The 15,050-nt window shown below is 36.5% G+C and overlaps 1 long non-coding RNA gene across 1 annotated transcript; it reads left to right on the forward strand.

Annotated features, from left to right (window-relative positions):
• Nucleotides 1-3,165: 3,165 nt before the first annotated feature.
• Nucleotides 3,166-4,207, forward strand: LOC110733181. The gene is made up of 3 exons (XR_002513567.1): nt 3,166-3,204; nt 3,386-3,502; nt 4,121-4,207. It is a non-coding gene; the product is annotated as an uncharacterized LOC110733181 (long non-coding RNA).
• Nucleotides 4,208-15,050: the final 10,843 nt, after the last annotated feature.

The following is a 15,050-nucleotide window of genomic DNA, read 5'->3' on the forward strand; positions in this document are numbered from 1 at the left end:
TAAATGTAATTGGATGGATTCAGTGAATGGCATGAATATTCATGAGAAGTATATATTAGTTGATGTGAACCACTCTAAGAAATACCCTGCATATAATCCTTTTGTTCTAGCACATCAGGTTTATCAAGTGTATTTTACCTCTTATCCAAGCTTAAGGAAAGATAAGAGTCAATGGTGGGCTGTTTTTAAGACTAAAGCTAGGTCAAGTGTGGATGCCCCAATCGATGAGTCAATTTTCCAAGTAGACATTGCTGAGACACCAACCCTTTGTTCGTCAGATGATGATCATGGTGTTATGTACGAGGATATGGATGAAATGGAGGTGGACGGCTCAGGTGGTGAAGAGGAAGAACAACATGAAGAAGATGAATGGGATGATACTGAATCTGAATCTGAAGAAGAGATTAATGGAGAGTTAGGATATACTGACAGCGATGACGAGAGCGATGACGAGAATGATGATGATGATGATGTGGATGAAGAAGAGGAATAATTTCTAAGCTTGTAGTTTTCAATGTGTTTTCTTTGTTATGGGCTTATTTGTTTGATAGACAATGTGTTTATCTTATTTATTTGGTATATGATAAATGTTTTAAAATTTGCTGATCATATTTGTGAGCTTACTTTTTAAATTTTTTTTTATTATGGGTTATTATGTATAAATTAATTATTGTGCTTCTGATCTTTCTAGTTCTTTGGAAATGAAGTCCTTCATGAAAAATACAAAATTTGGTTGGGGAGGTAATCAAGGCGGTGTCCGGGCCAATAATTAATCGGTTGATTAAGACAATCCTGTGGTCACACGACCGACACAACCACCTTCTAATGAACATGTACAAGTAAATTCTAATGCTGATGTTGCTGTTGAGAATGATGTGGCACCACAAAATTTGAATGGAGTGGAACAAGGAAAGATTGAGCTCTCACCAGATGGGCTATGGTCGGTTATATTTATCTATGTATTATATTTGTTGTCTTAGTAGCTTATTATCATTATTTATGCTTGTGCTTAATCTTTCTTGCATCAGGTTTGATGACCATACCGTTAGTAGAAATGTCACAAAATCTTGGAAGGCACACTACAACCACCCATACATGAATTTTACTGAGGTGCCACTTATGGTTAGAGATCGTTGGTTCACTAAGTTTAAGGTATTTTTAGAATTTGAGACATTCTCTTGTATTCATTGCTCTTAAATCATATTAGCCTTAATACTGTGTTTTGTATGTCGTTCCTTTTGCTCTATCTGTCAAGGACCGATAATTATCAATGTAATTATGCTCAAATTAACTAAGAATTTATAGGAAAGCTTGATTGATTACTAATTTTTGTTTGGTGCATTGACTTAATGAACTTCGTAATTCTAACAGTCCTAGAAGACTTAGGTTTGATCCTTCTGAATGGTAAACATGATCTCTGCTTGAACAAATGTCTCTTGCTCTTGCTCTTCCTCAGTCCCTCTCATAGTCTCACTTGCAATTCTGGTGCACTAGTACTACATGAACTTCATTTTGTGATATTACCCATCAATTTTTTGGGGATATGGGGGTAACATGAGACATTGTCTTTAATCTTTTTACGTATTGGCGTAGTACATCACCTAATTACTAATGCTAGACAATGTATCATGCTAAAAGAAGAGAAATTGATATGTGGCTCTATCAAGTAGTTTAACTTCTAAACACTTATTATATCGAAGAGAGTCACTCAATCACATATACCAGACAAGAGTTTCAGTTCATTATACTATGATAAGAAAAATGGAAATTATATGCTAAAACAAGATTATGATCTTTTACAGACCTTTTTCACAACTCCAAGACCTTCAGAAATAACCTGAAAATAAAAGAAGTTTGATGTTTAAAAATTAACTGTGATTTCTATACAGCAGAAGCTAAACTTCATGCCTAAATATTTTATAGGCACCCAAACAGCCCAAGGTACTTGAATAAAAAAGGACAAAATATGACTTATGATCTTCAATGTTACCTCATAAATTACTTCGGCACTGCCTTCTTTTTCCTTTTCACAAATTAGAAAGTTCACCACTGCCTTCTTTTTCAAGTACTTTCTCCAATCTCGTTTCGAACGGTGTTGCATCCCAAATCACTTCGGCACTCTGCAATCAAATCACCAATTCACAGCAATACCATAATCAAAGACATTTAGCACAAAAAAAATCAAATGATTATTGTAACATGTAACAGAATTTATCAAAGACAGTTATATTATCAGAGACTAACCTCTCTGAATCTGCTTTTGGTACCTTTTGTGCTTGACCCAGAATTAGTAGTTTTTTCTATATGACTCCAGTAACTTCCAACAGTTCCAATAATGAGCACTCACACTCTAAATCCACCCTCTGACAGCCTAACTCAGTAGCCAAAATCACCCCCATTCGTGCTTCCAAAGCCTCTTTCATAGCCACAGGGACCTGAGCACTCACACTACGAACCATCACATCCATAATGCTGACATCAGAGTCCCTAATCAGAGCCCCCAAGCTCACACCCCACCCTTCCAACACCGCTGCATCAGTGTTGATGCGCACAGTGCCAGCAGCACGACACCTCCAACTGCCACGACCCACAGCAGCAACACTTCTAATCCCACCAGAGACTACTCTTGTCCTCTTCCTCTTTTAGCATAGTGCAAGCAAATGACCACTAGATTATTGATTCACGAGTTGCCCATGGTTTTCGTCATGCCAATATTTTAGTGTATCTTAATGAGATAGATCGTTAAATTTTGGTAGTTAATTGAGCTTTGGCTTACTATAATGTGCTGTTGTGCAATATCCTGCACTCCTGCAGCCATACCAGGTTGTAAATTAGAAATAAAATGATTTATGTATAATATGCTACTTTGAGTTAAATTCTAAACTTTACATGTTAATTCTAATGCAGCGTAAATATACTTGGAGACTTGAGTTTGATGCTAAGGCTAGGAGAGAATTTGACAAAAAAGCTGGGGACCGAGTTAGGGGCACATTGAACCAAGTTTACAAAATGGCTCTCCATAAGCAAGTTAGTTTCATGACTGACACTGTTCCAGCTGAATTCATAAATAAGCGTAAGCATCTTGATTTTGTAAAACGTTCTAACCGAGCAAGAGATAATCGGTTATCTGGCCAAACATTAGAGAAGTTTGACCTTGAGCATCGCCAAGGTAGCGTATCTACTCCTCAAGTGGTTAAAAAAATGGTAAGTGTATGATTTTAGCAACAAACTTATGATTTTTAATATAAGATAGAAGCAAGTAGAAACTTTTTAGCCACTAATATAGATGACTAAACTGGTCTTTATTACAATTGCTATGTAGTCTATGTTCCCCTATTTTTTTTGTTGTTTTTCTATAAGTGCTAACAACTTCTTCTAATACAAGGCAAAGAAAAAGGATGGAATTTTACCAACTGTTGCTAAAGTCTATGAGAGCACTCATTATGTTTGTGTGGGCAATGATGAAGTTGAATTGATGGGTGACAAGTCTCAAAAAGTCATGGTATGAGTATACTTCTATATTTTTCTAAGATTACAAAAAAAAAAAAAAATGGTAGTTAATGTTCGGAGATATTATGGATTGTTTAATTGTTTGTGTTATTGAGTTGGAGGATGAGAATGATTTTCCGGCATTAATCATATGATTAATGTGGTATGGAATAATGTGAATTGAAACAGGTTTATTTTGAATCCATACCCTATAGGAGGGAATTGTTCAATTTACAAAGGAGACTCTGTCGAAATTTTTACTAATAACTGCTTACATAATTTATTTTGCTTTAAGTGTTGCATCTTTTATTTTAAAAAATAAAACAACGATAATAAAAATACCCCTGATCCTCTGTTCTTTGATAGTTGTACCTTTGTAATCTGGAACATTTATTAAGAGGTAAAATGACACTTTTACCCCTAATCCTCACATTCAGGAATTTCCAAACCATCACCACCCACCCTCAAATTAAATTAAATTGTGTTTTAGAAGTCCAAACTAGTTTTAGGCCCGGACGATGTCCCAAGTCATTGCTTGTATTTTTATTATAGTTGTTTTTATTTAAATGTATTTAGTTTATTTAAGTTTTAACATTTGAGATCATAGTTACTAATACATATCTTAATGCAGGGAGAATATATGGAAAAACTTGAGGAATATAAGAACAAAGGAATTGAGATAAACCCCGACAAAGTCTACTTGGAGGTTGTAGGTGGGCAACAGTAAGGAAAAGTCTACGGTTTAGGGAGTGCTTCACAAATGTATTACAAGAGCGATCCTACTTCTCAATCTACTGCATCATCTTCCACTCCTTCCATGATTTCTCAATTAAGTTCTCAAGTTGAAGAACTAAAGAAGATGGCGGAATAAAACTATAACAAGGTGGAAGAAAGCCAAAAAATAGCTGTAGAGAGCTTAAAATGTGCTAAGGAATTCGTCGAAAATCATGAGATCGAAAAAGCTACATGGAAGAAGGAAAAATTAGCTATGCAAAAAACATTGCAGGAAATGGCATCAATTGTAAAACACGTTTACCGTCCTTATAAGCCTCCTACGCCTGCAATCACCCGCTCTCGTGATACAACTAAGTGATTTTTATTTTTTTGGTGGTAATTTTATGAACAACTGGTCTTTTACATTGTCATTAGTTCTTATTTGAAGCAGCTTTTTTTATATGGGAGATGACTTTTGGAACAATTAGTCATATGAGTTAAATATTGTTTTTTAATACATTGATACAAAATTGATTATATTTTGGATATTTTAATAAAATTAACATTTTGGTTATTTGAATTTATGCGTGGGTACCTTTTTTTGTGATTGATATTGGTTGTCGCTAAATTATGGTCTCAAATATTGATCGTCAGTCGCAAATATTTAGCGGCTGCAAATTTGGTTTAGAGACTGATTCGTTAGTTACAAAATCATTAGTTACAGTAGTCGCTAATTTGTCACAAATAATTAGTTTTGTAGTCGCAAAAATTTGTTTCGTAAGTAGTTGCTAATCCGTCGCAAAAAACATTAGTCTTAGTAGTCGCAAATCCATCGCAATTAAACTAGTCTCCGTAGGCGAAAAAGTTTATTCTTGTAGTCGCAAAAATTTGGTCTTGTAGTCGCTAATCCGTCGCAAAAGTAGTCTTAAAACATTGGTCTAAATAGTTGCTAATCCGTCGCAAATATTTTACAACGGACAATAATATAGTTGCTAAAATTTGAAAGTTAGTCGCTAAATGGTAGTTGTAAAGGCGTTGCAAATCCGTCGCTAAATTTGCGACTGTCCAAAAATTAATCGCAAAAATGGATTTGCGACGAGGTCTTTGGCAACGAACCAAAGTAGTCGCAAATCCATTTTTGCGACGGATTTTCGACCACATTGGCCGTCGCTAGTTACCCTTTTTCTTGTAGTGTGAGTTCGAAGAAAACTTACATAGATTGGGAAAATAGATGAAATAAACTTTTATTTGCAACAAATTTGAGCGAATTTGGTTGAGAAACGAGCAAGAACGAAGCAAATGAATTTCTGGAAATTTTCGAGCAAAAACGCGACGAGCAGCAGCGAAAATGAAGAAGGAAGGGGTATTTAAGAAATACCCTATTCTGGCGCCAAGCACTAGACCTTGGCGTCAACAGATAGGCTTGGCGCCTGGCGCCAATCCTAGCGTCTGGCGCTACAGCCAGTTATGTGGCGCTGATGTGTTTTCAGCGACGCCAGAACACTCAGCCACTCAGTGAGGTTGCTCCACCTTTTTGCAATATGTTTACGCCAGTTAGCCCCTCTAAGCAATTTGACACGATTTTTAGTAATCGGCTTGATTGCATAAAGTGATCGACCTAATGAAAGATCGTCTCACTTAGCTTAAAGCGCCTAAGCATTGGCTCATTAACAAAAGGCACCGACATAGTGGTTCATTCGCAAAAGACACCGACGTACGGGTTCAAAAGCAACAAAAGCGCCGACATACAGGCATAGCGGAAGCAAAGTTCAAGCGAACTTTTAAGGATCGACAAGCGGAGATCTTCGGTAATTTCCGTTGGGAATTTATCGCAAAAAATGAGGATAGCTTCAACCGAGGATATCTTTGATGGCATTCCCTAGATTGTGGAGAATTTTCGCAAACAAATGAAGGTGATTTCGAGCAAAATTGTCTTCGATAGTATTCTCTTGGACGTGGAATATTATCAATGCGGATGAGGATTGTTTGAAGCGAAGCAATCTTCGATAGTATTCCCTTGGACGTGGAATATTATCAATGCGGAAGAGGATTGTTTTAAGCGAAGCAATCTTCGATGGTATTCCCTTGGACTTGGAATATTATCAACGCGGAAGAGGATCGTTTTAAGCGAAGCAATCTTCTATATTGGAAGCAGTTACAAGCGTAGCGGTTTTCAAGCGGGATGACATTCTCTTGGCAGGAGGTCATCAAAACAATAGAATGCGGCAACAAATCGGTTACTTTTAGAGACGTGTGCTCGACGGTGCAAGATATGCGTTTCTTAACTCTTTTATCTTTTTAACTAACACTAGTTTGCAGGTATCGACATTACAAGAGTGGTTTAGGATCGTAGAAGGTTCTGAATCATTCTCCGTCCCTATCGATACTTTGACTTTTGTTTTCGAAACTTGCGTTTCTCCAAACTCAGTCAAAGTGGGGGCTTCTGTAGACACTCATTTTTATCTCCCTAAAACAAAACCCAGTGATGACTACCTTTCGCGTCGAATCAAAATCGAAAGAAGTGAAAGTGTGGAAAGTCTAGTGTTGCGGAATGTTTTAATTTCTTCTCTCTTCTCTCTGTTTTTGAAAACCTATTTTAAGAAAACAGCCAATCAAGTTTTGTTAATCCATGATATGGGTCCAATAGTAGTGTAGTTGGATGGGGCTTGACAAGAGCTTTCCAATGATATATTATAAGCCCAATTCCGATGAATATTGAGGAAATTATGGCCAATTTACTAAACTGGGTCCGGTTTGAGCCTTATATGCGGCCCAATGATCTAGAGGAGGGCCTAAAATAGATCTATCATTCCTAATGCAATTAGGAATGGTTTTAGTCTTCTAAATTCTTATAGAAGGTTCTTTTCATTCCTAATTCAATTAGCATTGATAAATTGACTTTTGTTGACTCTTTATAGTTTTAATTAAAATCAAAGAACATATTTTGAGGAAAATATGATTTTATCCTCCTGTACGACAATTTTTATCTGATTTTAAGAAAACGCATGAATTTTCGAATCAGCGTCAAACGCCAGCTGTAGCGCCTGGCGCTACGCTTGGCGCCCGGCGCCAGCATTGGCGTTGGCGCTAATTCAGTTTTATGTGCGCTAGAACTCTGTTTTGATATTTTATCTTTTTGGCTGATTTTCTTTATAAAAACGTGCTGAAATCTCCATTTTCATTATCAATTATCATCAATAACAAATTTTCATTCATCTATAATCATATACCAACTCTCATCAAGATTTTCTTGATTACTCTCTCTCTCTCTTTTCTAAACAAGCTTCTCTCACATAGAAAATTACGAATTCATTAGATCTAGAAACACCTAGCCATATTCGAAGTTGCCTTCTCCCTCGACGTGAAAGGTTTAATTTCTGAGGGTTTGGTCCCAAATCTCTCTTTCCATTTTTTAATTTAATTATTTTGTTTATTATTTTCCTTGAAGTTACTAACGTGTGTATTTTGTTATTAGAAAGAGGTACGAGACATCAAAGTAAGCACTTTAATGGTTTTTATTGATGTTATGATATAGAGTTCATGTTTAGGTTGTTATTACGATTCCTAGTATCATGTCTAGGGTAATTTTAATATCAAGTATGATTAAAAGTATGATGCCTTTTATGTTCTTTCTAATATTTATGATTGTTAGTATCATGTTAGGATTAAAGATTTGATTTTTATTGCTTAGTAACTTGCTAGGGTTTGTTATTAATCTTGTTAGTATCATGCCTAGGATCTTGCTATTATTATTATGCTTTAACATGGTTATGTTAATTATGGTTATAATTGTTATAATTTATGATCATGATTATTTTAATTATTATTATGATGATTATTATTTTTATAATGATAATTATCATGTTGCTTGATATTAATTTTTATTGCTTGATCACACCTTTTTATGCATGTTTAAAGGGAATTTATACTTGTAATCACGCTTAATAAGATATTGATAATCTTGTTAGGGTTAATTTGATAATAATTCAAGTGATCGCCAATAATAGTTTTATATGTGCATTAATATACAACCAACATAGATAAACATGTTTATGTTAATCCTATTGCTTGCATGTTACTCAGAAAGCGCACATGAATACGATCAGAATAAAGTAGAGGCCTATTATTAGGGAAGGTTCAATCTCTTTTAGGTTGGATTTGTACCTTCATCCCCGAACCCTATTTGGTTCAAGACCTTATGGAGTTGACGATCTCTTGGATCGTTAAGGGGTGTAACCTTCACCTCGTGAACGATTTACAAGTTCCTAAAAAAACTTGTTGGCGACTCTTTTGCTCTATCTTCTTTCCCTTTGGATGCCACCGTACTTTAGTGTATGATCACAGTCGGGTTCAAGCTAGGGGATCAACACTTGAAATATTCCCTACACATAGAAAACCGCCAAATTCCTTTGTCAGATTTCCTCAAGCATGGAAAGTATTATCAGTGGGTTTCTTCAAGCATAGAAAAACACCAAATTCATATGTCGACTTTCCTCAAGCATGGAAAGTATCATCCGGTAAGCTTCTTTAGGCTTAGAAAGCTACCAAACACATCAGTCGACTTTCCTCAGGCATGGAAAGTATTTCAACAAAATGTCATTCGGTGGATTCCTTCAAGCATAGGAAGCTACCAAACTCATTTGTCACCGATACACTGGTGTAAGATAAGCATTGTATTCCTTTACTCTTTTATATATGGAACTAACATTTTTCTGCAGGTATCGGCGTATACAGAGTGATTTAGGATCGCAGAACATATTAAATCATTCTCCGTCCCTATCGACTGATTTGACTATCGTTTTCGAAACTGATGTTTCTACAAACTCAGTCAAATTAGGGGCTTATGTAGACACCTAAAAATGTCTCCCCAAAACCAAACTCAATGATGAACACCTTTCACCGCCATTATTGGTAGGGTTGAGTATTTAAACTTTAAAGTTCTTAAATCCATGTTGTATCCAATATATTTCATTAACCAATCAAATTTCTAGCTCATTTCCCTAAACCATAACCTATTTTCCACTTTTCGTATCCTCATCACAAAACCAAGCGAAACTGATTTGATGGCTATATAATTATGATTTAATTATTCTTTTATTGGATAGGCCTTTTAATAAGCTTTACAACCATATATTATAAGCCCAATTCCGAGCTATAACGAAAAAGATTTGAGCAAAACACTAAACTCGGCCCAAAACCAACACCCTTATTAGTAACATTTTGACCTGATTCTAATTGGGTTGGAAAGTAGACTTGATAAGCTTTCCAATGATATTTATATGCTTTATTCCAAGTTACGTATCAAAGTTATGATGATTTTAAAAATGGGTAAGTTCCGGGGCACACTCTCGTGACACGGTGCTCTACATCGTGTCAAGGTGCTATTTTCAAAGATTTTTTTGCGTAAAATTCCACCGTGCAATGGTACCTGTTGTCGTGACACGGTACTAAACACCTTGTTAAGGTGCCTTTTCCGTGTAATTTCTGCGTTTTCCCATACCGTGACACGGTGTACTGTACCGTGCCACGGTGGACACTGCCATGTCACGGAATTGTCTCATGTCTTTTCCGCGTAAACCCTTCACAAGTTTTCACTTCCCGAACATCAAATATTTCCCGCATCACGGGATTTTCCCCTGTCTGACGGTGCCTTCCCTCGTCTGACGGTGCCTGGCACCATGTCACGGTGTTCTCTACCGTGTCGCGGTCTTATTTTTTAGGGTTTTTATCTTTTTAGGGTTCCGTGTGTTCCCTTTGCTCATTTTCCCTGTAATAGGACCCCCCTTTTGGTAGTTCGAGGCATCAAATGATTCTCTCTTCCTCTCTTTTACACCAAAAATCATTCTCTTCTCTTTCTCTCATATTCTAAGTCTTAAACCTATATTCTTAATTACACCATTCTTCCCTTAAGCACTCCAAGGAGCCTATACTTAACGCGAAGTTCTGTCCTTAAACCAAGGCATGAAAGGTACAAATTATTGAGGGTTTTGACCAAATCATATCTATATTAATTTAATTTAATTTTCATTTGCTTTACATTATTTTATTGAAGTTATGATGGGCGTTAGAATGGTCTCACATTCCACACTCAATCAAACACATTTATTAACAAACACCATACAAACCAAGCATAATGACAAGTAAGAGTTCGGTCCACAAGGAACGGGATATGGTTGCTAAAGATCTTAACACTTAAGCGAATTCAAAGTCAATGGTGAATTGGGGTTCGTCAAGAAGACAAACAAACTATGGTTCTATATCAATGGATAAAGACACTAGGGAATGAGATCCACTCAATTCACCAAGGCAATTAGGCCAACGGGGAGCAAAATAGACAAGGTATAGCAAGGACAATATGTAAAATCAACCTCATGCAATTAGAAACAACTCACACTACTAAATTTAGATTCCTCATTAGTTTAGAAATAGATGATACATAATCAATTGCAATAAGTAAAGACATACTCAATTTACATTTCCATGTCAAACTAAGCATATCATGCTATCAAGCTCCTAAGTCAAGGGTAGCTAATCCTATCATTGAAGAACTAACAAGCAATCTCATATAATCAATTTAATTGCAATACAAACAGCAATGCTTCTCCCACATTTGCATAATTAACCCAAAAGGTTGAGATTCACCCAACTTCTAGCAAGTAGACTACTCACAACTCATAATTATCAACATGAAAACAAGTATTAGGGTTCTAACTTTTTCAATAATTGGGGAAAAGTGATTAACAATAATTGGGGAAAAGTGATTAACAATAATTGGGGAAAAGTGATTAATAATTGAAATAACTATCATCCAATAACAAATTATCAAGAACTAAGAAGATTGAAATATCATGCAACAACAAATAAAATCATAAATTGAATGGAGAAAAGTAGAAGGAAGTTACTAATTGAGGCTTGAAATTGTTTAAGACAAAGTGCCAATCTTGAGAAACAATCTTGAAACCAACTATTACAATGATTGAATTGATGAAAATGAAGCTAAAATTACTAAAAGGAATGTTTCAAACTAAGAAGAGTCTCTAAAAACTAGGCTATTTATGTCTAGGTTACAAATGAATAAAAGAGGAAGTATTTATACTCCCCAAAACACATAGGGAAATCCGTCAAAAGAAAGCGGATTTCCCAGCGAGGAGCGCCCGCTCTGAAATTAGGAGCGCCCTCTCCTCAACAATGCACGCCCGCTCCTCACAGGGTGCCATATTTTGAAGCTTTGGCAGTAACTTGGCAGAGACTTTGGAGCGCTGACAAGGGTTAAATCGGTCGCTACAATCTAACTCTCAATCAAACAATACTTATACGAACACCCTATAACCATGTACAATGGCAAATAAAGGTTCGGTCCACGAGGAACGAGAGTAATTGCAAATCAATCTTAAACCTAAGCTAGTTCGAAATCAATGGAAAATGGTGTTCTAAAATAATACTAACAAGATGGAATAAATCAATAAACTAAGACACTAGGGAGAACGGGAATTCACCAAACCATCGGTAACTACGCAACAAGGAATCACAGAGACAAACGGGATATGCAAAGACTATATGTCTGATCAATATCATGTGATAGGAAGACAACGGGCAATACTAAGCTTGGATTTCTCATGCACTTAACATTACTCGATACATAATCAAACCACATTCAATAATGAAATACTCAATTCACAATCTCTTGTTTAAATCAAGGATATCATGCAATCAAATTCAAGATTCTAGGTTAGCTACTCCTATTATAATGAATTAACATGCAATCGCATATAATCAATTTAATCACAATCCGTTTAACAAAATCAATCCTCAATTACATAGATTACCTAGGCTGGGTTTTATCCCAAAACCCTAGCTAGGAGACTACTCACACATATTCGTAATCAAAGAAATAATGAATTCCAAAAGCATAATAGATATAAACATGAATTCTGATTAAGGAATAATAAAGCTTGATTAATAAACAAGAATAAATAATACCAATTGTATTGATGCGAATCAATGGAAAAGTTCAGAATTTTGATATCCGTCGTCAATGAATAATACAAAGAATCTTCGCAAATCTTGCTTCAAATCAATCCAAGAAAACTAAAATCTCTAGAAATATCTCTAAGAAAAGTAATGAATCTCTAATACTAAGAACGTTCTCCAATAACTCTCTACAAAGGCTCTCAAAAATATCTCTAAAACTGTCTGGGGAATCCTCTTAAAATTGGGCCTTATATACGTCTTCTAATGCGGAGAAGTCAAGCGCGCAGTTAACCCTGGATCAGCACAGCCGCGCTGTATTTGGCACGGCCGTGCTAGCTTGTCAGTAAGTAAACCGGATTTCTTCTTCAAATTGGCACGACCGTGCTATATATGGCACGGCCGTGCAGCTTCCTGGCACGGCCGTGCTAAAAATGACACGGCCGTGCTGAATATGCTCTAGCACGGGGCTCATACTGAAGCTGACACGGGCACGGGCAACATCTGGCACGGCCGTGCTAATGGCCTGCACGGCCGTGCGGGTGCGTGGATACTGACACGGCCGTGCTATTGGCTTGCACGGCCGTGCTGCCTGTGCTATGTAATCAATGCACGGCACTTGAACTTCCTTAACTCCTCGGACTCCGGTCAAGACTAGCTCGGTTACGCATCAAAGGCTCGGGATCCGATTAAACTCGGTTGATATTACCTGCAAACACAACAAAAACAAACCGAAAACCCGTGAAGCACGTAATATGGGGAACGTAAGCATAACAAGGTAATAATCGGCCAAAGCGGCCCCAAATACATCCAAAATCATCCTAAAATATGCTCTAAAGCGCGCCCTAAAGTGCGCTTGTCAATCGCCCGCTCCTGAGGTGTGCACGCCCGCTCCTGCTGGAGCGCCCTCTCAATTCTCAATTTTCCTTGCCTTGAACACAAACCATGCACCGAATGCTTGCCAAATTGAGTCCATAGACCTGCAAAACATGGACAAACACAAACCAAGAGGGGGAATGCCAAGACAAAACATTTTCATAAAAAAAAGGGTTAGAAAGAGGGGAAATGAAGGCAAAACCAAGTTTAAATTAACACAATAAGTTGTCAAATAAACCACTTATCAAATCCCCCCAAGCTAGCCAAATGCTTGTCCTCAAGCAATTCACATTGCTCAAAATCAAACCCAAAGATCAATTTGCTCAAAGAAAAGCACATGCATAGATACAAGAATCCTTAAGAAATAAAACTCGAGCATGAGGTATATGCCTAAGATCAACCACGGTCATGACTAGCCAAGGCCTAGCTAACCTTCTCGAAAATACTCAACTCAAGCCTATTCAACATATCTTACCGCGTCCCTATCAAAAAGTTCAAATCCCCCCTAATAGTAGTGTCTCGTGACTCCTCGAAGGAGCCGGAAAAACATAGATAAAGCGGGTTTCAAACACTCGACATCTCAATGAAAGAGTACCCTCTCCATATGCTTGTGAATCAACTCCCTCCACTGACAAAGGCTTCCACTACTCTCCTAATCATTACAAGACTCAAGGACTATGACACAAAGTTAAGGCATATATATAAAACTAGAATTGTTTCGCAATTTGAGCCAACTAAAATGTATCATTAATAGCAAACCCCAAGAGGCTTCTAACCTTGACCCAAGTTGCAACTATGAATTTTAAGAGTACACCCCCAAGCTTATTTGGTTGCTAGGGAGGTGACAATGCATTCCTTCTTCGTATTATCTCCCTTTTCTTTTTATTCTTCATTCATTTTTTTTTTGGTATTTACATCACTAAATACTAATTATAAATATATAGAAATTAAATTATGGAAATAGTAAAAATAGAAATAAGGAAAAATAATATGCCTTAACCCTTTTGTGAATAAACAATACATGACACCTTTTATCAATACTAAGTGTAGTTTAGGCCACGGTCTTGGGAGTTGGGACTCAAGTTCTCGATCTAGGTACCAAATCAAAGAGGATTCGTTGCCACTCATGAAAAATGTAGTAGGCTTGAAAAATAATAAAACCTCGCTTTTTTGGAACAATGTGGGATCAAATACTACCTTTCGGGGATCTAAACTCTATGTTCAACCAAGGGCATCTAAACCATGCTCGAAATTTTATTATGAAAAGAAAACAAACATCCACCAGATACAATCCAATGTCATCATTGCAAACCGATCGAAGGCAAACAAACTTTTTTTTTTTTTAGAAGCTCATTTTTTTTTTCATTTTTTCATTTTTTTTAGAAAGCTGAAAATAGGGGAAAGGAAAACTGATTAAAGAATTTGGATATTAGGGTTTTGAATATTAGGGAATTTGGATGTTAGAGGGTTTAAAGGATAAGAAAAAGAAATTTGGATATTAGGGAAAACCATCATCATAAATCCACACAAATCATCATCAAAAATCATCATCAAGAAAGACCAAGGACAATGCCAATCAACCTAGGCCATGATACCAACAAACAAGCAAACCAACCAAAGCATAATCATATCAAAGCCATAGATAAGATGCTCCATATAGCACACACATAAGGAGAATAGACAAGGTATAGCAAGAACAATATGTAAAATTAACCTCATGCAATTAGAAAACAACTCACACTACTAAACTTAGATTCCTTATTATTCTAGCAATAGATGATACATAATCAAATTGCAATAAGTAAAGACATACTCAATTTACATTCCCATGTCTAACTAAGCATATCAAGCTATCAAGCTCCTAAGTCAAGGGTAGCTAATCCTATCATTGATGAACTAACAAGCAATCTCATATAATCAATTTAATTGCAATACAAACATTAATGCTTCTCTCACATTTGCATAATTAACCCAAAAGGTTGAGCTTCACCCAACCCCTAGCA

The sequence above is a fragment of the Chenopodium quinoa genome, unplaced genomic scaffold, assembly GCF_001683475.1.
Source record: "Chenopodium quinoa cultivar QQ74 unplaced genomic scaffold, ASM168347v1, whole genome shotgun sequence".
Classification (NCBI taxonomy): Eukaryota; Viridiplantae; Streptophyta; class Magnoliopsida; order Caryophyllales; family Amaranthaceae; genus Chenopodium; species Chenopodium quinoa.